This window comes from Bos mutus, chromosome 4, assembly GCF_027580195.1.
Source record: "Bos mutus isolate GX-2022 chromosome 4, NWIPB_WYAK_1.1, whole genome shotgun sequence".
Lineage (NCBI taxonomy): Eukaryota > Metazoa > Chordata > Mammalia > Artiodactyla > Bovidae > Bos > Bos mutus.
In genome coordinates, this window is record NC_091620.1 from 94,243,132 (window position 1) to 94,267,424 (window position 24,293).

At 38.7% G+C, this 24,293-nt stretch overlaps 1 long non-coding RNA gene across 2 annotated transcripts in view; it reads right to left on the reverse strand.

The window, feature by feature from the left end:
* Positions 1-24,293, reverse strand: part of LOC138987644 (uncharacterized) — a 358,883-nt gene that overhangs the window by 215,082 nt on the left and 119,508 nt on the right. For both annotated transcript variants that reach the window (XR_011464034.1, XR_011464035.1), the window contains exon 3: positions 8,836-9,015. This is a non-coding gene — a long non-coding RNA (uncharacterized lncRNA). The remainder of the gene's footprint in view (positions 1-8,835; positions 9,016-24,293) is intronic.

The window sequence follows — 24,293 nt, forward strand, 5'->3', positions numbered from 1 at the left end:
TCTTTTAATTTCATGGCTGCAGTCACCATCTGCAGTGATTTTGGAGCCCCTCAAAATAAAGTCTGTCACTGTTTCTATTGTTCCCCCACCTATTTGCCATGAAGTGATGGGACTGGATGCCATGATCTTAGTTTCCTGAATGTTGAGTTTTAAGCCAACTTTTTCACTCTCCTCTTTCACTTTCATCAAGAGGCTCTTTAGTAGGTTGGTGCAAAAGTAATTGTGGTTTTGCACTGTTGAACTTTGCCGTTTGATATAGGAATACAGTCTTAAATGAGTGTTATATTATACATCATTTTAATGTGCATTTCTCGCAGGGTTTTTTTTTTTTGGCTAATGACATTACTTGCTGTGTATTTTATATTTATTTTAGACTATGGAAATGATGCTAGACAAAAAGCAAATTCGAACAATTTTCTTATTTGCATTCAAAATGGGTCATGAAGCAGCGAGACAACTCGCAACATCCACAACGTGTTTGTCCCAGGAACTACTAATGAACCTACAGTGCAGTGGTGGTTCAGGAAGTTTTGCAAAGGAGATGAGAGCCTTGAAGATGAGGAGTGCAATGGCCAGTCATCGGAAGTTGACAATGACCAACTGAAAGCACATTGAAGCTGATCCTGTTACAACTGCATGAGAAGTTGCCAAAGAACTCAACCATTCTATGGTCAATGGCATTTGAAGCAAACTGGAAAGATGAAAAACCTCGGTAAGTGGGTGCCTTCTGAGCTGACCAAAACTCAAAATATCATTGTTTTGAAATGTTGTCTTATCTTATTCTATGCAACAACAATGAACTGTTTCTTCATCAGATTGTGAGGTGTGATGAAAAGTGGGTTTTATACGATAATCAGTGATGATCAGCTCAGTGGCTGGACCAAGAAGAAGCTCCAAAGCACTTCTCAAAGCCAAGCTTGCACCAAAAGAAGGTCATGGTCACTGTTTGGTGGTCTGCTGACTATCTGATCCAGTATAGTTTTCTGAATTCTGGCGAAACCATCACATCTGAGAAGTACACGCAGCAAATCAATGAGATGCACCAAAAACTGCAAAGCCTGCAGCTGGCATTGGTCAACACAATGGGCCCAATTCTTTTCCAAGACAATGCCCGACCACACATCGGAAAACCAACACTTCAAAAGTTGAATGAATTGGGCTACACAGTTTTGCCTCATCCACCACATTCACCTGACCTCTCGCCAACCAACTACCACTTCTTCAAGCATCTCAACAACTTTTACAGGGAAAGTGCTTCCACAAACAGCAGGAGGCAGAAATTCTTTTCCAAGAGTTTGTCTAATTCTGAAGCGTGGATCTTTACACTATAGAAATAAACAAACATCTTTCTCATTGGCGAAAATGTGTTGACTGTAATGGTTCCTGTTTTTACTAATAAAGATGTGCTTGAGGTTAGTTATAATGATTTAAAATTCATGGTCCAAAAATAATAATTACATTCACATAAACCTAACAAATAGTAGAAGTCCTGGATAAACACCAGAACCAATGTTGTAGTAGGGGTCCTCTTAAGCTTTTTCTCTCTTATCTAAAACTTCTGTATCAGGAGCAAGCCTTTGCAAAGACCCATATGTGCAATAGAAAAATCCAACTCAACCTGGCTTAAACACTGAGAGGTCATCCAGAGTTTGGACATGCAGAGGTAGGACTGGTCAGTCCCTAGCTCCACTCTACCTTTAGTTCACGAGTGCTGACTCTCTGCTCTGTCCTAGGCAGGGCTGGTTTCATCCTGAGATTTCTTTCCCTTGCATTCATGCAGTGGCTGCCTGATGCATTAAGGTCAGAAGTGTTCAACATGAGAGGTTTTCTGTATTCCTTTTAGCAGATCTATGAAAACTTCTCTAGAACCCTTCAGAAATCTTTATTTTGGCCTGTGTGTGGGGTGGGGGTGTCAAGATAAAGTCACATGCCCATACTTGACTCAATTACTAATCAAGAAGAGCAGGACCTTTGATAATTCAGGCTCACTCATGAGCAGAGGGTGGTATGGTTACCTTTCTTTTGAGTCATGTAGGTTACATGAAGGAAGTAAGAAAGCTGAACTGACTCAGGCTTCTCTGGATTGTGGAAGGAAGAATGCCTGCCAATTAGATGGTTAAGATGTTCACTATATTCTCAAACCCAAGACCTGAAGGGATAGTGACTTGAAAGACAAGGGACAGCAATAACCATGGCATGTGAAACAAGTACAGTGTATATATTTAAATTTTTCTATATATTATAATGTTTTGATATCTTAGAAAAAATACTTTCCAGCTGGGGAGAAGTTGCCCCTCTTGGGGTCAGCCACTTCTTAGAGATGATAGCAGAGTTCGGCCCGGAGTGTGCCTTTAAAATGCACACTAACCAAGCCAGAACCAACACATCCTCTATTTGCCTTACTCTTTACTTCTTTGCCTTACTCTTTATTCTTCTGCTTTAATCACCTCAGGACCTTGTTGTTCAGCTGTTAAGTTGTATCCAACTCTTTGTGACCCATGGACTGCACCACACTGGGCTTCCCTGTCTTTCACCATCTCCCAGAGTTTGCTCAAACTCATGTCTATTGAGTGGATGATGCCATCCAACTATCTCATACTCTGACACCCCATTCTTCTCTTGCCTTTAATCTTTCCCAACATCAGGGCTTTTCCAGTGAGTTGGCTGTTTGCATTGGGTGGCCAAAGTATTGGAGCTTCAGCATCAGTCCTTCCAATGAATATTCAGGGTTGATGTCCTTTAGGATTGACAGGTTTGATTTCTTTGCTGTCCTGGGGGCTCTCAAGAGTCTTCTCTAGCACCACACTTTGAAAGCATCAATTCTTCAGCACTTGTCCTTCTTTATTGTCCAACTCTCTCATCTGTACCTGACTACCAGGCAACTAGGAACCACCTCTATAGCTTTAGAAAGCCCACTGAAAGGATTCAAACCAACTAACTTTAAACTGTACTTTCTACTCTGCCTTGCTGTCCCCAGTCAAGACTCAGGCTTAAAGTCTTCCCCTCACTCCATCTTCTGGCTCCTGACCATCCTGTGTCTTTCCCATGTGGTCTGCCTGCCCTCCTATCTCTCAGACGTGTGACTGTATGAAACTTTGTTTGCCACAGCCTCTCCTGTGTCTCCTCTTGTGACCATACCTGCCAGCCCACCACGTAAGGAAAACCATACAAAAGCACCAGGCTCTTCCAGAGAGAGAGGATGGTGTAGAGAAGGCTCAGGCACATGTGGTAGTTCTTTGCTCCAGCCATGGTCATTCACTGCTTCAAGCTACTCTCACTGAATGAATAAAATGTGAATGAAGCAGGTTTTTTTTTTTTCCCAATTGATTTTTTTTTTCATTCCCATGGTACTAATGACAAAAATACAGGTTTTTAAAAATGTTTAATTGGTTTCCACTTCCAGCTTGCCAGTGAAGTAAATCAAACATAAATTTGTGGATAGATCTGGTTCAAAATTTGAACTTCATCACTTACTAACAATAGTGGATTTATTTTTTTTCCCTCTGCGGTTCATGTTTTTATTCATTAAAAAGATAACTGTAAAGCTTCCCTGAGTGGCATTTAATTCAGAGGGTATGAGATAGTGCGTATAAAACATCTGACTTAAAGCAGACAGTCTGCAAACACTGGTCTCTTTCGCTTCTCTTTATAGAAAGGAGCACAGCCTTAAAGAATCTGAAAGGAACAGACTGGTTAATTTTCTTTGCTCCTAGATTATAGGTCATATGACTTGTTTAATTCCTAAATTTTCTATCAACAAAGTACTGTTTAATAGATAATTGTTTTTTGTTCATTAGTTTGATTTTCTCCTTCTCCTAACTCTCAAAAATAAAATAGCCTGCTCATTATTTGGCAGTAAGTCAGCTTTTAATTCTAAATTTCAAATATACTAATATATTTTTCATGTAATTATAAAGATTTTTGAAGACAAAATAATGCATTTAAGATGTTAATTTACATGAATGACTTTTTTTCATATCCCCCACACTGTGTCTGAGGACTGAACTACCTTATGGCTATACCGATAGGAAAAAAGTTAGATTGGGTGGTGTCTTTTGTTATTTTAAATGAGTTTTTAACATAATATCTCTATGCCCCATTCCTCTACCCAGATTTCTTGCTGCTTATTCACTGTGGACCCAATCTCCTGGTGACTATTATGACCCAGGGATGTAAATTCAGCTGTCAGCAGTGTTTTCACAACCACTTTGTAAAATTACAACGCTATCCAAAAAATAAATGAAATACAGGGAAATGGAAAAACCGAAACTTGACATGATCCACCCAGGTAAGAGCTAAATTTCCTATGTCTTTCCAAGTCATTCTTTTTTCTTCTTGTTACCAAAGCAAAGGACAATAATGCCAGAAACCCCACAGTTCCCTTTGATACTACCTACTTGCTTTCATTGTCAGGACATGAGAAGAGAATACTTTTCAACTTTTTAGGCACTTAAAACTCTGAAACAAGCTTTGACCTTCTGCCAGTATAAATGAATTGCTTCAAGATAGTCGCTATTTCACAAAAATAATTAATTATAATTCCCAGACCAGATGACAACTGTGCCAGGGAAACCAAATAACTGAACCTAGTTGGAGATCAATGACTGATCACAACAGGGAGGAGAAGGAAAAAGAAAAACAAAAGAGCAGGTCCAAAGACTAAAGACAACACTTTTTATTAGATAATTCCTCATCTTTTAGAGTATTTTATAACGTCCAATGACTTCACTGTTCATGCCTCAGTCTGCCCTAGCAGCAACAACTCTGCTTTTCTTGGCATCCTTTACAAACTAGTCTAATCTCAGCACAAGTTTCCTAGTGGAATCCTGTCTAGCACCCAGTCACACTGAGTGAGCCAAAGTTTTCAATTCCTCAATCACTTACAGCAGCCAGGGGCTCCTTTGACTGGCACACATGTTTTTCCCACCAGAGCCATGACTCTCTGCAGATTTGTGCTGATTCTACACACACTTCTGGTTGCAAGTTCATATGCTAATCCAAGAAATGAGATCTATTCAGACTCCAGGGCCCATTAAACTCCATCATCCTGAAGTTCACTGGCACTGTGATTATTTTCAAGAACACATAAAGTATGAAGCACACATTCCACATTTTCTCGGTATAACTTTCATCACCAAGAGAATTTCCATATTCAAAATATGAGCTTAGATTTGATCTATGCTTTATGAAAGAAATTCTTCTAAAGAAAGCCTCCATTTCAACTGAATAAAAACTTTTTAATTTGTATTTTCTCCAAAGACTAACCATAAAGGAGAAACATAAAAATGTTAAATTGGAAGATTCATTTATAGAGGTAACTTTAAAAATAAACACTATCTTGTGTCATCCTGGCCTTTTATTGATTTTTAACTGATGTTCTGTAGAAAAATGAAGCCACTCTGAAAATGCTTTTTGTAAAGGCTGTTGGGTTTGTTTTTCTTTTTAACATATAAAGAGGAATCAAGTGAATAAATGCAACTAGCAATGTTTATACTTGAGGAATTACTTCCTTGGGGATTTGCGAATCTTCAAACTACAATATTGTTTTTATTACAGATATGAACCTTGTTTTACACCATCAAAGTTCGCAAATTAACCCAAAGAAAAAGTAGTTCCTGACCTTGCGCCAGCTGGGCAGAAGGCTAAGCCAACATTGACAGGTCCTTGTGCCCTTTCTCGCGACATCGTGGTGGTGTACGGGCGACAGGCTGGACTCAGCTACATCTTATACTCCTGGATCTGTGCAAAAGCAGACAGAGATGCACTGAAGACTGGATTCAAAGCAAACGCGAGAAGACTTCTGCCAGCAGCATAAAAAAAGTCAAAAAGGAATCATCTATGCTCACTATAGTGTGAAATGCTGTAGGTTCAAGGTAAAGATGGGTGAGCATATGTTATGGTAGATTGAAAATGCTCTCCCTTCATGGAAAATTAAAAAAAAAAAAAACTGTCTTGTTCATAGATTGACAATGCCAAGAAATGATAGTTCAAAAATATTTTTATTCATTTTCTATATGCAATTCACTGAGCAGTGCTAACGTGATGGAAACAAGCAGGATGACAAATTGCAAAGGAGTTTCTTAAATATGATTTATTTCCATTTTTATGAGGCTTTTTGTTTGTTTGACTGCTAGGCAATCAGTTCAGTTCAGTTGCTCAGTCGTAACCGACTCTTTGCGACCCCATGGACTGCAGCACACCAGGCCTCCCCGTCCATCACCAACTTCCAGAGTTTACTCAAACTCATGTCCACTGAGTCCGTGATGCCATCCAACCATCTCATCCTCTGTCGTCCCCTTCTCCTCATGCCTTCAATCTTTCCCAGCATCAGTGTCTTTTCAAATGAGTCAGCTCTTTGCATCAGGTGGCCAAAGTATTGGAATTTCAGCTTCAACATCAGTCCTTCCAATGAACATTCAGGACTGATCTCCTTTAGGATGGACTGGTTGGATCTCCTTGCAGTCCAAGGGACTCTCAAGAGTCTTCTCTAACATCACAGTTCAAAAGCATCAATTCTTCGGCGCTTAGCTTTCGCCACAGTCCAACTCTCACATCCATACATGACTACTGGAAAAACCATAGCTTTGACTAGACAGACCTTTGTTGGCAAAGTAACGTCTCTGCTTTTTAATATGCTGTCTAGGTTGGTCATAACTTTTCTTCCAAGGAGCAAGTGTCTTTTTATTTCATGGGTGCAGTCACCATCTGCAGTGATTTTGGAGCCCCCAAAAATAAAGTTTGCCACTGTTTCCACTGTTTCTCTTTGCCATTAACTGATTGTTAACTGATTATTCATAATCAGTTACTTAATCAATTACATAATCAGTTAATCATAACTGATTTACAATCATTATTAATTGATTGTTAGGCAATCAGTCCCTGACATATTCTCCAGGGTCAGCCCTACACCTAGAGATCTGAAAAAGTCACACATAGACTCTAAAGGGAAAATGATTGTATTAAACAACAGAACAGCAGCAGCAACAACAAAATATGGTAGTAGGTAAGAGCGCAAACATGTTTAGGGGAGCTGTAGCAGGCACAAGGTTCTTTGGGTAGGATAAGTAAATACATAAATGGATACAGAAACGTTTAACACTAAATTACATCAATCTATTTTTAAATTTCTTAGCTACTTTCAATTATTAGTAATTTGGGTCTGTTCAAAGTATATGAACAATTGATTAACCCAGTCTAAGCATCCACTGTGACTCTGATGTGCTGATCTATGATAGAGCAGTCCATGAGAGAGTCTCATTCTCTTCCTGTGTTCTAGACAGTATTTCCAAAAGATTGTGAATAGAAGCAATAAACACAAGTCATAGCCATTTTATCCTAATCCACAAAGTCAGAGGACTCTGCTACCTACTCGCCACAGCCCTCCTCCCCCAGAAACCACTAGACATGACATCTACACTGGCCTAGTGTATTTTATTGTCACTCACAATGGACAAGGACCCTGATGTGAGGCTGAATTTCTTCATACTCTTCTGAACAAATAGTTTCCCAATAGACTCCAGAAGAAAAAAAAATATATATCTGGGGCATATGGTTCATTTACGCTAGTTTTGAGAAGTGGCTGTTTTATAGTAGTACTGAAATCATAAATTACCTACAAAATACCAGGTGAATGCTAGTTCTGAGTGTCTTAAGTAGCAAAAAAGAGAAAATTTCAGTATGCTTGTCTCACCATGTGACAAAACTGTTTCTACACAGGCAAAGATATTTTTATTCTTTTTCATTACCAAGATGTATAATTTGGTGCCAGAGTAACCAGTGTTTTTTTCAATCCGCAAATTCTCAGTAGCAATTCTTATATTTATTTTCAGCTGAAAAATCACTTTCGTAGCTAATATGGTTCTGTGCCATCTTGTAATATATTCACAGTAAGGAGATATTATGGATCACGTAATGCATGTTATTGTTATACCCCCTTTATATGATCTATTTGGAGATTCTAATCTAATTATTACAAAATAAATTATATGGAAGCATATTATAAGAGTTCTAAGAGTCAAAATGTTATATATTAACTTTCTTCAAATTTTTAATTGTGTTTTCTCATGCTAAACCAATCTGGAACATTTAATATTTTACTCAGAATTGTTAGGATTTTTTTTTACCAAGTAGCAATCTAATTTTAAAAAGGAATTTTTGGGGAATACTAAAATACTTAATAATTATGGCTTCAAATTTAACCAAATGAATAATTAGTAAAAAGTCACACAGCCAAAACTGTAGCAGATTCTGTCCACCTGAGACAATAGAAAGCAGTGAAAACTCTGGTTAAAATCACTGAAAGAAATAAATGCACATCTTGATTGGTCAATCAGATAAATAGTCCAAAGGGATTCTTTTATCCTTGGTAAAGACAGGGGTTGGCGCTCAGTGGAAACACCTGCATTGTTAAAAGATAATTCTTAGAAACATATGTCAAGGCACTCACTGAATAAAGTGTAGCTGGGGACAAACCATTTTATTAAAACTAGTATGCCAAGGGCTTTTGTGACTTCCAGTTCTTTTATCACTTTGCAGTTTTCCTACTGATCAACTGCCTGTTCAAATGCTCCTTTTTGTTTCTCCCTAGAGAAGGCAACTTCATTTCTCCTGGAAACCTCTGCGTTTCCTGTTCTGCTGCTGTGGGCCCTGAAGCCAGGACCCTCTTGTGCGTCTATCAAAATGTGTCATTTATTCTAGGGCACTTGACAACCACGTTCTTCTTCACAGACAGTGCAGAAGTGGAGGGACATCACGGCCCCACCCCCAGTTCCTAGAAATAGATTTTTCTGTTTCATCTCTGGCTGAAAGTTTCTACACAATAAGTATATTATATACCTTTTAAGTTTAGTCCTAGGGAGGTGAGGCCAACTTTTTCTTTCAAACGGTGGCTTCATCAGAGGCAATGAATATGGGTATCAGAACCAGACACAGCTGAATCACCTCCCAGCTCTGTCCCAGTGAGCTTCATGACTTAGAGAAGGCTTCTTAACTTCTCTCAGCCTTTCTTTGGGATAGCTGGAATAATTAAAACAGATAAAATTTTAGATACTTAGCTTAATGAGCAGCATATATTAGGAACTTAATAAACAGTACCAGCTCCCTTCCCTCTCTCTGTTCACATAGTTAAAATGTTCACATTATTTCAGTGACTCAGATGGTAAAGAATCTACCTGCCAATGCAGGAGACCTGGGTTCTCTCCTTGGGTCGGAAAGATTCTCTGAAGAAGGGAATTGCTACTCATTCCAGTATTCTTGCCTGGAGAATTCCATGGACAGAGGAGCCTTGTGGGCTACAGTCCATGGGGTCGCAAAGAGTCAGATACAACTGAGTGACTAACACACCTAACACATCAGAAAGGAAATGCTAATTTTGAGGAGACAGTATGTATTAGGGGAATAGAATAGGTTGCTGCTGCTGCTGCTGCTAAGTCACTTCAGTCGTGTCCAACTCTGTGCGACCCCATAGACGGCAGCCCACCAGGCTCCGCCGTCCCTGGGATTCTCCAGGCGAGAACACTGTAGTGGGTTGCCATTTCCTTCTCCAATGCATGAAAGTGAGAAGTGAAAGGGAAGTCACTCAGTTGTGTCCGACTCTTAGCGACCCCATGGACTACAGCCTACCAGGCTCCTCCGTCCATGGGATTTTCCAGGTAAGAGTGCTGGAGTGGGGTGCCATTGCCTTCTCCAATAGAATAGCTTATGGAACCATAAAGATCTGAGCACTCTTACAACTTAGGTGACTTAGGGAAAGTTAATTCTCTGAATCTATTTCTTCATTTGCTAAAGCAAGCAGCATCTACTGAGCCTAGTAGTCATTAAATCAAATGCTCTACTCTGTAGTTCTAGCTATAGTGCCTGGACTAATGCCAGATAGTATGCATTTAGCAAATGGTTGTTTTTCTGCTTGGTCTCACTTTTCATAAACTACCTAAATAGCAGTAAATTGCCAATTAGGGCAGTCATATATTATAAAATATATAATTTGGTATTGTGATCAGTTTGCAATAGGTTTTTAACACCCTTCCTTCCTTCTTTATTTCCTTCTATCCCTTTTACATGCTAGACAGTAGAGCAGAAGCAATGGTGTAAACAGCGGAAGACATGTGTAATATAAAAGTTCAGGGGTTAAAAAAAATTCCAGAAATTCCTGTGGATGGGATCAGGAAAGCATGAAGTAGGGGATCTCAGCCAGGTGGAAACTGTAGGAATGGACAGATGGCGATGGAAAGAAAATGAGATGCTGCTCAGATCATAATACTCCTTGATATACAAGATTCCAAGGGCTTCTTTATACTGGACATAGAGTCAAACTTTACTTCATGCAAGATCAGGTCCCACCTGCTTCTCTGCTCTCTTTTCATGTTGTTCTCCACTTCTTCACTAAGCCAGCTGCACCGGCTTTCTTTCCACTCCCAATACCCGCCAAACTCAGTCTCATCTTTGGAATTTTTCACTAGCTGCACTCTAGAAGAGGCATAGGGGGATTTTTAAGGAGATAAAACTATTCTGTATCTTGCTTGGATCGGAAGCTCTATGGCTTCATATGTCTTTATGAAAATTCATCAAACCGTGCATTTAAAATAAGTGCATTCTATTCCAGGAAAATGTACCTCAACAAAGTTGATTTAAAGAAAAAAGAATCTCTAATTCAGTAATGGAAGTCAATAATAAAGTAGAATTGATCTCAAAATATTTGTTTCAAGAGGAATTTTGCAGGCATTTGTCTGTTCTTTAAGGTGAATTGATAGTATTCAAATTCTTTAGTGTTTAGAAGCTGATTTTCCCAGACTTACAACATAAATCAATGGATATGGGTTACAGTCTCAAGGAAGTGGAATTTGGCAAGGAACAGATAGCATGAACTAAAACTGGGTGGTGGACTGAAAATTCAATAGGGAGATATCACAGACTTCATCTATGATTTCCATTCAGGAACAGATCCAGACAGCTGTAGACTGTGTAGGGGGCCTTTAGAATACAGTTACAAATCCTTTTCTTTAAAACCTAATTTGGGCTCAATTTCTTAAGTCAAGTCCCAGTTCATCATAGCAAAACAAAACAAAACAAAAAATCCTTGGCTTCTGCTCTTCTGACTTGGGGAGGTGTACTTGAAACTGTTTCCAAGATAGTACTTAAGTAAACCTCTTACAAGCCACTCTGTATACAAGTGAAAAACATCCTGAAGGAAACAAGCTAAGATGTGACAAGACAAGTACATACTACTGAGTAGAAACTGTGAGCTGTAAGATAAGTGAAATTACTAGTGGGGTGTGTGTGTGTGTGTGTGTGTTTCTTTTTTTGCTGTGGCCTTGATGAAGAGGAAAGGAAAGAATTTGTGCAGTTGGTCCACCCCCTCACCCCCCAGGGTTTTAGAATTATGTAAGGATAATAGTATTTCCCCACCCATCCCCTGAGGAGCTTTTAAGACCAGCATCTGTGAGGTGCATTTCCTAGATAAATGCAAACTGCCCTTTGACTCTCTTCAAGATAAGAAAACATTGACCCTTTCAAACAAGTTATTTATGACATCCACATAATGTGAAACAGCGCTTAGACCTGATGGGAACGCCCAGAAGTAAAGATACTAAAGGCAGTTAAGATTCTCCTCTGCTACTATCCAGGAGGGACTGCCACACAAGTTGAACAAGGCCCAAGGCTCATTAAGAAGTTTGATGAATTTAATACAATTCAAATTAAAGACGATCTCAGGGGAACACGTTTAGAAAAGAAAACCAGATGGAGCACCAGCGTAGAACATCCAAGGAGCAAGTGTGGGATGCCCCATGATCCTTGAGATTCTGGAAATGTAAGAAAATGGGATTTATCTTCTTGGGAAATTAACATGCAAAATGTGTTGGTGGCATAAATATTATGTTTCAGATTTCATAATGAAATTTTCCAGATTGTAAAGGAAAAACATAAAAAAGCCGCACTGGATACTGGAAGAAGTCATCCTTTCTTCCCTGGAAGACTTGCCAAAGTAAAGGAAAATAAAAGAAAACTGCACACAGTCTATCAACCCGAGGTATCAAGTTGGAAAGGTCAGGATACGTGCCACCAAGAAAATAAATACAGAACTGAATGTCAACGTGCCCAGCACTGTCCTTTCCTTTTCTAAGAATGGAATAATAATGCCAAATCGTGCCCTGGTATGCTGGACTGGAGAGCAGAGGAGCTGAGATCCTTTCAACAAAAAGCATAGGAAAAACAAAACAAAGCAAGACAAAAAACTCAGTTTTTTATCTAAAAAAAATACATGTATGTAAATTTAATATATAAAATGCTCTCTCTCTCTCTCTCTCTCTAACATTTAAATATCATCCCAGAAATAGTGAATGTGGAGTCGTCAACTTGGTTTTAGTCATGGTGGCATTATCATCTAAGAAATTAACCCTGATTGGGCTTAAGCAGAGGGGAGACCCAGTGTCTCTCTCTACTCAGACAAGGACTAGTAACTCAGAGGAAATGATGTAAGGGTTTTTGGTTTACTGTGTTTTGTTTAGCGACATCTCACAAAAACGTTCTTAAAATATGCCACGGATCATTTGTATTACCAAGATTTACTAATAATTTTATTCTGAAAATGTTAGCAAACCTCAAACAGAGGACAAGATTCCTAAATAAAGACAGCAAGTATTCTGAATCTGCAATGGGCAACCTTCACCAGAAAATATAAAACAGTAAAAATTAAATCAAATTCAACTGAAATTCTATTACCCAAATTGTATCATATAAAAAGAAATCTATCACAAAATCAAATCATACTCCATATCTAATTATGCAATGTGTTTTTTTTTATTATATAATATTCTATAGTTTTTCATGTCAAAATACCAGATTAAAATAATCATTTTTAAATGGCTACTTAGTACATTATCTAGATATACCATAGCTGAGTCATTAAATATAAAATTTTAGTCTACTGTGATTATTTCCAATTTTTTTTCTTTGCTTAAAAACACTAACAGGATGAATATATGGAATAAGTAGAACAACTGGTATGCACCTTTATTAAACTTCTGGGATTACAAGAAATAAAATAATTTAAGACCCAACAGTTTTAATTTCATGGGAAAGGATACATAATGTATCAGAATTCCATTCTGTCCCATATTTCTTTATCCTCACTTATTGGCATACACTGGTAAAGAAAAGAAGGAGCATTTAGAGAGAAATTGGAACACAGGAAGCCTGGAGTCACCTATGACGATCTTCTCAGGGAAGATGTGTGTCACATATTTTAAAAAGTAACTCAACCACAGCTCCTGTTAGCAAGCTAGAATGAATAATGAGGGATGAGCAGAGATTTCTGAAAGGAGGGATAAGATCTTCATTTTTAAAGGAAAGCAAGGGATGCATAACAATGGCAAGTTAAAAATCTAAAAACAAAGTTGTACTGAGTAAATCAAGAGTATGTTCTATATTTAATTGATGGACTAGATATAAATAAATCATCAGGGACCCTGGTGAAAGTTCTGGCTAGAATGTGCAAACTGTCATGCTTAACTGACTTGTGGTAGTAAAGACTAATGGTTTCCAGTACATAGTGTCCATTGGGAGGAAACTGGAAGCAAACCTGCGAACTTCAGACTAGTGATTTGTATCCTCATACTCATCAGGATGGCAGCACCTGGAAAGAATGATAATATCATGGATTCCTAGAAAAATATCACTTTGGGAAAAATATGTAATGTGGCCTCTACAAGGCGAAGATAATGCCTTACTAATGAATTGATGCTTTTGAACTGTGGTGTTGGAGAAGACTCTTGAGAGTCCCTTGGACTGTAAGGAGATCCAACCAGTCTATCCTAAAGGAAATCAGTCCTGAATATTCATTGAAAGGACTGATGCTGAAGCTGAAACTCCAATACTTTGGCCACCTGATTCGAAGAACTGACTCACTGGAAAAGACCCTGATGCTGGGGACAACAGAGTATGAGATGGTTGGATGGCATCATCAACTGAATGGACATGAGTTTGAGTGAATTCCGGGAGTTGGTGATGGACAGGGAGGCCTGGCGTGCTGCAGTCCATGGGCTCACAAAGAGTCAGACACGACTGAGCAAGTGAACTGAACTGAACTGAATGAAGTCAAGTTATAATTGTATATTTCATTTGATTAAACCTTCAAAACAATATAGCTTGTCTCCTTCTCTCCTCATTGTTGCTGCTCTAACAGCTTAGAGCATCGAACTAAAGTTTTCAAATAATCTGCAAATAGCCTCACTTTCCACATATACATCTTTTATCCCAGCATTCACAGTACTCTATAGGATATATCTTATCCGATCTCTTCCTTGGTTGCAAACATTGACTGTTTTGATTACAGGATAAAACAGGGACTCTCCACCACAGTTCTCATGGAAAATGAGTTCACAGATTCATGAGATGGTTGGATAACATCACTGACTCAATGGACATGCATTTGAGTAAACTCCAGAGGAGCCTGAGGACAGAGGAGCCTGGCATGCTGCAGTCCGTGGGGTCACAGAGTTGAACACAACTAGCGATTGAACAAACACAACAACCACAGTTCAGAAGGATTTCTGCAACAGGCCTCTTCTGGTCTTTTCTGCTATATGGCTTCTCTCCAGAAGAGCTTGACAGACTGCATGCAGATCATCACACTGGGTGCTGGTGTCTGCAGCCATGATTCAACACGCACTGTTCCATTTTCTCAGAATGTACCTCCTGATCCTTGACCACTAAGTAAATTGTCTTTGAAGACTCAGCTTAAATGTCCACTTCAGTTAAACCTTCATGGGCCTCCCTACCAGGTAAAATTACTCCTTTGTACTCATATTAAAGCAGGTAGCCAATTGCAAAGGTGAAGCATCTCAAGGGCTAAATGGGATTTCCTTTCATGTGTCTCATAGTGCCTGGCACTTAGCAGGTTTTCAATAGAGACATTAAATAGATGGATCTCCCGGATTTCTCAGAGCTGATATTGACAAAAGAGAATTTCTACTTTCAGAAAACTTTGAAAGTAAGTGTGTGTATGCTATAGGTGGTCAAACAACAATTTAGGAAAAACACTTGGTTTCCTTGTTATTATGGAAAATGTTTTGTCTTAAGTACGGAAATGGCTTAATGACAGGAAGCAATGTGTAGGAATAAATGATCATTTCTCTACTTAGAAAAGTTAGTGTCAGGGTTCTCTGGGGGTTGAGGCTGGAACACAGTCTCAACCAACATGTTAAATATATTGCTGAGAAAAAAAGAGAGAATTCTTTAAGTTTTCTTTTTCCTAATTGCCAAGGTCTTAAGTGTAGGTTAACTACAGTTAAGTTTAGGTTAACAGGCATAACATGCAGGAATATAAGGAAAGCAATTAAAATAAAGAATAACACTTAACTTTGATGTAGGAAAATAAAGGTAATAAAATTAAAGAAAAATCCACTTATCCAATTTATTTTGAGTACCTATTATATACAAACTCCTATTTTAAGAGTTGTAAGAGTTACAAAAGTGAACAAGACTGAATCATTGTACTTACTGTGATACATGAATAAATATTTATCAAAGTGAAATGCATTAAGTTTTAAATTAATAAAGTTATATAAATGTTTAGAAGAGATAATTTTTCATTGGAAGAATTGGGAGCTTAAAGAAAAACATTTTATTTGAGCAGCTAAAAATGTCTTGATGCGATTTTTAAAGATAGGGATTAACAAGGGAGGTATTTTTAAATGAATAACAAATGAGGAAGAGTGATTAAATATGACAAATATAACTGGGGTGACTCAAAAGAGATAATTGACTACAGAAAGATAATTAGAATCTGATTTGAAGGCAGAAAAGGGATGTGATGAGCTAGGTTGAGGGCAAAATGAATTTATAAACTACTACACATGGCATCCGGTCCCATCACTTCATGGGAAATAGATGGGGAAACAGTGGAAACAGCGTCAGACTTTATTTTGGGGGGCTCCAAAATCACTACAGATGGTGACTGCAGCCATGAAATTAAATGACGCTTACTCCTTGGCAGAAAAGCTATGACCAACCTAGACAGCATATTGAAAAGCAGAGACATTACTTTGCCAACAAAGGTCCGTCTAGTCAAGGCTATGGTTTTTTCTGTGGTCATGTATGGATGTGAGAGTTGGACTGTGAAGAAAGCTGAGCGCCGAAGAATTGATGCTTTTGAACTGTTGTGTTGGAGAAGACTCTTGAGAGTCCCTTGGACTGCAAGGAGATCCAACCAGTCCATTCTAAAGGAGATCAGCCCTGGGTATTCTTTGGAAGGAATGATGCTAAAGCTGGAACTCCAGTACTTTGGCCACCTCATGCGAAGAGCTGACTCATTGGAAAAGACTCTGATGCTGGAGGGATTGGGGGCAGGAGGAAAAGGGGATAACAGAGGACGAGATGGCTGGATGGCATCACTGACTCGATGGACCTGAGTTTGAGTGAACTCTGGGAGTTGGTGATGGACAGGGAGGCCTGGCATGCTGCAATTCATGGGGTCACAAAGAGTGGACACAACTGAGCGAATGAACTGAACTGAAGTGAACACTGTTAATTATAAATTACAACCTAAGAAAAAGTTCAAAGAGTCTGGAAAACATTTCAGAATGTTGCTGTGATGGCAGGAGCAACAACAAAACCATGTAATTATGCATTCTAAGTTTTATAGGATATAAAGAATTTTATTGGCAATAAAGCACTCTATTAGACACAAAGTATTCAGTGGGACTCAACAGCTATACTAAGCTATGATGTTATTCTATTTGAATAAGTCTTACATTTTAAGCAGTTTATAGTTTGTACAGTCTTTCAAGTACATGGCCTCACATAAGATAAAGGAATTAGTGCTGTCATTCTCATTTTAAGGGTCCAAAGGCATAGATCTAAGTGCCAATACCTTACACGACTGGGTTCAAGCTTGTACAACTAGTGAGACACTAGTGGAACCTAGATGTTCTTGATGCAGATTCAGTATTTTTCACCTATTTCCCTTAAATACTCAAGAAAGATATAAATGCAATGAACTAGAAAGGTCTAAAGGAAATCATTAAATTAATTAAGGGAATACGGAGAATCCTTTAGAAGGAGAAAGTTGAAAACTATGTGCATGAGAAATCTAGTTTGGAAATGGAGGATTTTATTAATAATTTTATAAATGTTACAAATACAATTAAATGAAAATGGCTTAGGCTATGAAATTCAGATAACTAGAACTGAAAGATACTCTAAACCGGACATTACAAACACAGGGCAAGCTGACCACATCTGTCCTCTCCATATGCCTTGTGTGATCTTCACAGTGTATTTTAACACATTTTAAGTAGTCGCCACAATTTTGAAATTGGGAGAATTTATAGAAAGATCCATATTTGCCACTTCTTTTGAAAATTAGAATGTCTGGGAAAAAGTGGGCTTTGGCCCAACACAGCACTCAGCCAGACTAAAAAGGGGCTTCACCCTTTAAAAAGGAAATTTATTCTCTGCTTCAGTACACTATCCCCTGAAGTACAGCTCTAGGGTACACGGCTCTCTAGTGGACCACATCCAGTTGGCGTCACACATTTATATTACTTGGTAAGTGTTTGAGTGTTGGCCACTTCTCCAGAATCTAAGCAGAAATGTTTGAGGTGCCATTTGACATAATGGCAGGCAAGTCAGTCATACCCTCCTTCAAATGCATTCTTTGGTTTGCTAACAGAGAATGAACACAGAATGACATGTTAGAAGACACATTCTATCCATAAAAGTGGACTTCCATGTTAATGGCAGTGCTTCAAAGGGAAAAATCTAAATGCTCCTGCTTCTAAAAAAACATGACTGGCTTTTTCTGAAGCCAATTTAAAAAAAATTTCTTTCTCAGATTCCATGAGATTCAGAATCACTTAGTCAATAAATATTTACTGAGTTCTCACTGTATGCCAGGTACCATTTTAGTTGCTAAGGCAAAAGCAATAAATAAAATAGTCTACAATTTCTGCTGCGGTGGACCTTACCTTTAGTGACAGTAGACGTGAAATAAACAATATAAATAAATCCATATATAGTAGGATTGGGGATGTAAAGGGGATCATAATTTTATTAAGGAAGATCATGGACAGCATCACTGAGAAAGTAAGATTTGAATAACAGCATGAGGAAGAAAAGTTAAAATGAAGTATCTGAGGGAAGAGTATTTCAAGGAAATATACTCCCCAAATTATTCCTGTAAGTTGCCCTTTATGCTTATTAATTCAAGCTGTTTCCTGCTACTGGCAACTAAGAGACTTTACCATTTTGACCCATGAGTATGATATGTCTGATGATTCTAATGTTATTAATATTTTAAGGTATATTTTAATGTGTCACGGGCAAGAGCATCATGGAATACTGAGGATTTAAAAAGTTTAGTATCTAAAATTCTTTTAACTGCTTTTGCCAACTGTATAATGAATGCCAAGATTTCTTTTTCTTCTTTCTTTTAAAAAATAGTATCAAGGAACTGTGTACTCAGAAGCACACTATTGCTACCAGAAAAATGTAGAATTAATTTGTTTTTTTTCTTAAAATGAGACGGGGAAAAACATTTTCACATTTATCCCCTGTTTTGGGGATTCCTCCAGGTCTCTTAGATTAATTACCTTTAAAAAAAAAAGGAAGAAAATAATCTATTATTTATTTTGCATTTAGTATGGGCCAGATATTTTAACATATACTTTGCCTTATTAAAAAAATCATTGCACAAATGACTAGATTGAGACTGTAGCTAAATAACTCATGCAAGTTTACTCAGTTAAGGGAAAAGCAAGCCAGGATTCCACCTCACCTGACATTAAAGTTTGGTTTTTGTATTAAGGAAAAATCAGAAGGTTCTTCTGGCCTTAATGTGGCCATAGTCTTCTAACCACAATGGCACTTACTTAAGGTGGTTCTTTAATAATTTAACACTAAGAAAGAAATTCACACCACTTTTTGGCAGCATCGTGTGAAGCTGATGGAAATATATGAAGGGGAAGAGTCTGAAATAAATTTCTGGTGAAATGATACCTATTACTGACCTATGTCCTCCTGCATATTTATCTATGTACCATTAGGCATTACTCCTATCTTTCAGGAGGTTTCTGGGAGGGGGGAAAACCCTGAAAGAACGGTTCTTATGTGTAGAAAACTAGAACAAAAAAGAAAGCAAGAGAGAGAGAGAGAGAAAATGAAAAGGCCAAGTTCCCAATGGGTTCCATTGTGCTCACAGCAACCAAACACTGCTCTCTGCTAAAAAAAAAAAAAAAAAAAAATGTCAGGCCATAGAGCTGGGAAGACCATACAGCACTCTCACGTAACTGTTCTGATGAGGTGTCACCTATTTCCATCCAAAAGCTGTTGTAATATGATAACACCTTTGGGATAAGGCACTTTTCTGTCTATGAAATTATTGAATGCAGGCCTTATTCACCTTTCCACATTAGACTTGGATGCTCACAATTTGACTTTAGGCCGTGCAGAAACGAGAGGAGGCATCCAGTGTACAAAAGTTGCCCATCTGGAAAACTCCTTAATGGGAAAGAGATGGAGGAGATGATCCAGTGAAGTCCTCCACATCTTTAATTTCCATGATTCTGCTAGGAAGTATTTTGGAACTTTCCTAACCCAAGGCAGATTCCACTGATTTCTAAAGAGGGGAGGCGCGTGTGAGGGGTGATTGACGTTGAAACATGGAAAGGAACTGTCCTTGATTGCTACAGAAAGATGGAAAGCCCAGGGCAAGAGGAAGGGGGTAACCGATCTCACACCACCTTATCTTGCTGAAATACCAGAGGAGAGGGATGGAAGAAGCCGGCTGCCAATTTGCTGACTCTTCTGGCAGTGGGATGGTCACTGAAAATACCCTCCCAGTAATTACCTGTTAGGAAACAGACTCACTTTCCTCTTTAGGGCCCAAGGCCTGCTTTGACATCAAGTAAGCAATTAAGCAAATCCTTTTTGGTTCTGTCACTTCTTTAACTTCAGTTAACTTAAAGAAGTTAAAGAACTTCAGTTTCTAATCTGTTTTTTGTTAACTGTCCTTGTCTTTAAGAGAAATAACAACTGGCTGTAGAAAATCTCAATGAAGGGAAACCAGACAAAGGATTTGCAGGATTGGGTAAATAATGCATCCTGCCTAATTACAGGAGATATAGACGGTATCATTTCTAAGATGTTGCTTAGAGTTAAATGAAAAATTTGCACTTTGAAGGATAGTTGAATTTAGGAATATAAAACATAAAACTTTGCTACCTCATCTTCACAGTTTCTAATGTTTTTGAATCTTACTGAAACTATGACAGAACAAGCATTTCAAACTGGATCTATTTTCCCCAGCACCCTGTACCACTTAGATTTAGAAATCAGAGCCACTTTGTCTTCTATGTTTAGTTAACTGGATGCATCATGAGTAAGGCAATCTTCTATGTGAAGCTAACCATATTTTCTATTCATTTTTATCTCCAGGATACTGAATCCTTCCTACCTGAGATATGCCAAAAGTCTGAGTGCTCACTATTTTTCAGCGTTTTTTATGCCTTTATGTGTGCTTCCCAGGGTTTCAGTGGGTAAAGAATCTGCCTGCCAAGCAGGAGATGCAGGTTCAATCTCTGGATAGGGAAAATCCCCTGGAGAAGGATTCCCACTCCAATATTCTTGCCTGGGAAATCCCATGGACAGAGGAACCCAGTGGGGCTACAGCCCATGGGGTCGCAGAGAGTCAGTCATGACTGAGCGACTAAACAGCATGACCTTTTACACAGATATCCTAGACACTGTCCCTACCTTCTAGGAATGTATTTCTGATTCTTCCATTCTGTGTAACCCTGTTACAGAAAAAAAAAAAAAAATCACTCAAATTATATGTTTCAATTTGTTTTTTAATTTTAATGATAAAAACGTTTTCTACAAAAGATGAAGTGAAATAGTTCGTGAAATAGAAGTTTTAACTGAAAGGGACACTGGCTTTTATGTAGTCTGACTTTCTTAAAGGAGTGTAACTTTTTTTGTCATTTTTTTTTTTTAAACTTCTTGAGAACATTTACCAAAGGGCAGAAAGTTCTAATCTCGTGATCTCTATTCCAGAGCTTAAAAGAATATTTAAAAAATGATTTTAGAGCATAGGAAGCCTAAGGAAAACTGCAATTTAACAATCAGTGATGTTCATGAATTAGTGTTCTAGCATCAACTCTATTTTTGCCCTCATGTATTATCTTTCATGACCGCATTACTTACAGAAAGGGGCAGCTGTTACTAATTTTGGAAATATTAATGTACCACCCCTTGAATTCTCTTACTCTGTGTGTTAGAAGCCATTAGCTTTAAGCCATACCCATATGCAGTGAAGAGTCCTCAATGGCCTTTGCTTATTATGGAACAACTTTTGATTGTCGCCTATGGAAGCAGAGAATTGCTTTTGTCTCCTGGGATCTCAGCTTGTATGTTCAGCTCTGGATCCCCAACATTTAGCATGCCAGAAGGCTCAATAAATATTTGCTAACAATTGAATAAATGAAGTTTGTGTATGTGGCAGCAGTGCTATTTTGTTCCCCTTTCCTGTCACAGAGCCACCAGCTGCTTGTAGAACAGTGAAGGGTGAATTGTATTAATATAAATAAACATGGTCTGCCCCTAATTATATGTGTGACCTTGTGCAGGGGACTTCCCTCTCCAGACCCTGGTTTCCTCCTCTATAAAGTAAGGGAATTAAATCAGGTAATCGCCAAAGTCCCTTCCTGTTATTCCATACAGTGATTAGTGTGTGATGACATAGTACACGTTACAGTATTATTTACAATAGTGGGGGCTGCAAACTTGGCCACTCACTCCTCCTCAAAGAGGACATGAGTCAAGTTTTACAGGCAAGTGGAGAAAAATTCAAAAGTAAGGGTTTTCTCTCATTTATAGCCTCATAGGCTTTTATTTTCAGGTTTCCAGAGATTAAGAGGATAAGGAGTAAAATTAAGAGCATTAGGAAATATTTTTTTTTAATGCTGAAAAATATTTTATTTAGATCAATTAACTGGATAATGGTTGTTTTTATTCACAGGAAGGACAGTGCTTTTCATATTCATAAAATATCAGTGACTCTAGACCCATTTAGTTCCCACACATCTGTTAAGTACAGAAAAAAGAAACCTAATGATCTAACAGAAAAATACACTTTTTAAGGCTAACATTTGGTTCACAGACCTATCATTCTGTTTGCCAAAATGAAGTTACTGAAGCTTTCACAGTAATTGTTGTGACTGAGCAGAGCAAAGGGACTTATGTACATTCACGCTGGTATGTATACACATGTAGTTGCGCCTCCCAAGGCCCTATTAGGACCTGCTATTTATTTCCTGAATGGAGCCTAAATTAGGTAGTGATATTCTGTGATGCTGCTGAGAAATGGATGTGCCATGTGTTCTTGTTTAAGAGAGAGACAATGAGCAGACAGCAACACAAGAGCATTCAATTACGATGCCCCAATTTATTTTTTAGCACAGTTCTTGCTGAAAGGTCCTTCAGGAAAACAAGAACATTCAGGAAGCAACCCTCAGTCTCTGTGGACAAATGTGTTTATTGAGAGCCTACTTGGTGAGTAGCCCACAGACTCCTGGACTTCTAGTCCCTGGTTCTAGCTTCATTTGCTTCCAGTATTACTGAGTGAAATCTCGTTTCTTCATCCATAATTTGGGGCTAATACAGAATCGTTGTGGGAATCAAATGGGGTAACATGTGAGTGTACAAAGAAACAGTGGGGAAGGGCAGGGAAGGTCATGTTAAGTCCATGCTAAAAAAGTTACTTTATTCTGTATTACTGTTTTCATTTCTTACAAATTTCATAATCCCATTCGCTAGCTGTCACTAGGCAAATATGAAAATTACCTTGTTAAAAATTATAGTAGCTCACAATGTTGCTTTACCCATATTGTAGCATAATCATAATTATAAGTTTATCACCACCAACCAGGGCACCTGCCCCTACCCCCACCTTCAGGTAATACTGTTATAATGGATATCCCATGTGTAGAAGAAACTGAATGTTTAAATACATGAAACACAATATGTACATGTAATAAGCTGGATAAACTAAAATATACGCACAATTTAACTTGTTTTATAATAGCCTAAATATTGCAAGTGTTAAATCAAGTATGAATATGTGTGAGCATGCGTTACTTCAGTCGTGTCCAACTCTTTGCAACCCCATGGACTGTAGCCCACCAGCCTCCTCCATCCATGGGATTGCCCAGGCGATAACACTGGAGTGGATTGCCACGCCCACCTCCAGGGGATCTTCCCTACCCAGAGACCAAATCCGCATCTCTTACCTCTCCTGCATTGGCAGGCAGGTTCTTTACCTTTAGTGCCACCTGGGAAGCCTTAAAGATGAGTGTCATTTTTTGGAGAAATCTATCACTACCACATCAGATTACAGCCTTACAGATTATAATCAGATTACATCAGATTACACATCAGATTTCAACACCTCTCCTTCTGACTTAAGAAAAGCATTATAATGTATGTATTGTGGGAGGAGCTTGTCATTTGCTCCCAACCCAACTCCACACTGCCACTTCTGGATGGTGCTACCTGGCTGGGATAAAACCACTCTGGGACAGCAAGATTGATCTGAGCCAGAAAGAAGGGAAATAAATCCCCATATTCCAAACATCTCCCTTTCATCTTTATGCTCCCGCCAATATAGGATTAGTTTTCCTGCAAAACTCTTGGTAGAACTAGCCATTAGAAAATGAAAACTGGGTACTGGTTACTTCTTGAAAGCTCTGAATGACTGCTTTCATTAATAACCAATTGAAGCTTCAAAACTACTCATCTGCATCTCCCAATGAAGAGCCATATCTTTTTTTTCCTCCAACAAATTACTTGCTGTTATCTTGTTTATGGCCATGCTGCACAACCTGTGAGATCTTACTTTCCCAATCAGGGACTGAGCACCCCAACCAAGGATTTAACTGTGGGGCCCCGGCAATGAGAGCCAGAAGTCCTAACCACTGGACCATCAGGGAATTCCTTGCTGTTGCTGCTGCTGCTGCTGCTGCTACTGCTAAGTCACTTCAGTTGTGTCCGACTCTGTGCGACCCCAGAGACGGCAGCCCACCAAGCTCCCCTGTTCCTGGGATTCTCCAGGCAAGAACACTGGAGTGGGTTGCCATTTCCTTCTCCAATGCACGAAAGTGAAAAGTGAAAGTGAAGACGCTCAATCGTGTCCGATTGTAGTGACCCCATGGACTGCAGCCTACCAGGCTCCTCCGTCCATGGGATTTTCCAGGCAAAAGTACTGGAGTGGGGTGCCATTGCCTTCCTGTTACCCTTTACCA